Consider the following 2,500-nt stretch of genomic DNA (forward strand, 5'->3'; position numbering starts at 1 on the left):
TCAGAGGTGTCTGGAAGTCTCGGCGCTGGTCAGTCTCTGCAGTCGTCCCTCATAGGATCAGTCGCAAAGCAAGCAGCGGTTGCTGGATTGTGCCTGGTTGCCCAGGGTGGTCACTCCTTGGCCACAAGGGAGATTCTTCAGTCTTCTTCGTGAGGTCGAATGTCGAAGGTCCAGAGTTTCTGTTCAAGTTGCAGATTCAGGATAATCTATTTTGCAGGGCTCAGCTACCTACTGATATACTGGGCTAGTGGGCTGGGCTACCTGCAAGGTCCCTCCTATGGGTGGGACCAGGAAGGGGAGTGGTTGCACCCACTTTCCTTTGTCCAGTTTCGCGCCAGAGCTGGGGCTGGAGTGCCCCAGCACCGGTTTGAACTGGACTACGCATGGAGCACCTTGTGTGCCCCAGGCATGTCTCATTCCTTTCAGCCCTCCCTGCCCCAATACACTAAAGTCTGTCTGGGGAGGTGCTAGCACCTCCCCAAGCAGGAAACCTATTGTCCAGGCCTCCCTGGCTGGGAATGCTCTCAGCTGCAGGAGGTCAGACTCGTGTCTGTTGCAGCAGCATCCATTTTCTGATGCTGAGGCTTTGGTCAGAGTTAAACAGCAAAGTAGGATTTTAACATGTCTCTCCCTCTAGAAGGGAGGAATAATATCCTCATCACCAGAAATGGTATGGGGGTATTATTCCAAAGTGTTAGACACCTTATACGACATGTTTTGATAAAGCCAAACCATAGTTACCATAACCGTTTAAGATTATAAGGCACTTTGAGAGTATATGGTAGGCGATATCATAGAACAACTATAAGGACATGGTTCTGAAAGCTGCAGACAGGCTCAGCTCATGCTAGAGCACCATCTCACATGTTACCAAACACTCTGCCTCCAGGATTGTTAAGGCCTGCCATAGGAGTGGCTCACAGGTACACATGTGTCTATTTTAAGGGTAGATATAGGTATACTATATCTAAGCAAGGGGTGATTACACGACCTTGCCCCAGCTGAGTGATCAGCCAGTTGTGTCTGATTGGAAGGCCAGACCAGGCGTAGCATAATACATGCTGCAGCCCCTGGGAGGCCTAGGGTACACCTATGCCCTGGGAGGCCTAGGGTACCCTGTACAGGGTCCAATAAGGTGACCCTTACCAATTGGGTATGTACCTAGGGTACATGGAGTTCATTTTAAAGAGAGAGCAGACAGCCTGAGACCCTGAATGGCAGGATCTCAGGCCAACTAAATCGAAAAACCAGCTAGACACTAGGCAAAAAGTTGGGGGTAACCATAGTCATATATCCACCTTCCTACAATGGTGCTCTAGCATGAGCTGAGCCTGTCTGCAGCTTTCGGAACCATGTCCTTATAGCTGTTCTATGATATAGCCTACCATATACTCTTAAAGTACCTTATAATCTTAAACGGTTATGGTAACTATGGTTTGGCTTTATCAAAACATGTCGTGTAAGGTGTCTAACACTTTGGAATAATACCCCCATACCATTTCTGGCAATGAGGATATTATTCCTCCCTTCTAGAGGGAGAAGACATGTTGAAACCTACTTACCCGGTTAAAGTTAACCAGAGCCCCAGCATCACAAAATGGATGCTGCTGCCACAGACACAAGTCTGACCTCCTGCTGCTGGGAGTCCTTCCAGCGAGGGAGGCTTGGACAATAGGTTTCCTGCCTTGGGAGGTGCGAGCACCACCCCAGACAGGACTTAGTGTATTGGGGCAGGGAGGGATGAAAGAAACTAGACACTGCCTGGGGCACACAAGGTGTCGCATGCATAGTCCAGTTTAAACCGGCGCTGGGGCACTCCAGCCCCAGCTCTGCTGCAAAACTGGACAAAGGAAAGGGGGTGTAACCACTCCCCTTCCTGGTCCCACCCATAGGAGGGACCTTGCAGGTAGCCCAGCCCACTAGCCCAGTATATCAGTAGGTAGCTGAGCCCTGCAGAGACTCGATTATCCTGAATCTGCAACTTGAACAGAAACTCTGGACCTTCGACATTCGACCTCAGGAAGAAGACTGAAGAATCTCCCTTGTGGCCAAGGAGTGACCACCCTGGGCAACCAGGCACCATCCAGCGACCGATGCTTGCTTTGCGACTGATCCTACGAGGGACGACTGCAGAGACTGACCAGCGCAGAGACTGACCAGCGCCGAGACTTCCAGACACCTCTGACCCAGATCCACATCTACAGCGAAGCTGAGACCCGTGGAGACGACGAGGGACGTGGGACCGGCGACTTGGGAAAAGTGGCTAGTAACTGACTAGCGCGACTTCTGAGGCTTACTCGAGGCTGTGCTTGGGGAATTGAGAAGCCCCCATCCTGAGCACCATCTGCAAAGAAGATCAGCTTCCCACACTTCACGTGTTCTGCGTGGGGCCCTTCTGCACCTGAGTTGCTCGACGTGTTGTCCGGTTGCTGGCCCGTTGGCTAGTGACCTCTGTGACGACGAACCTTTGTTTTCATCTTGCTGGTCCGGCTCCTCCAGA

Source organism: Triturus cristatus, chromosome 4_2 (assembly GCF_964204655.1).
Source record: "Triturus cristatus chromosome 4_2, aTriCri1.1, whole genome shotgun sequence".
Classification (NCBI taxonomy): Eukaryota; Metazoa; Chordata; class Amphibia; order Caudata; family Salamandridae; genus Triturus; species Triturus cristatus.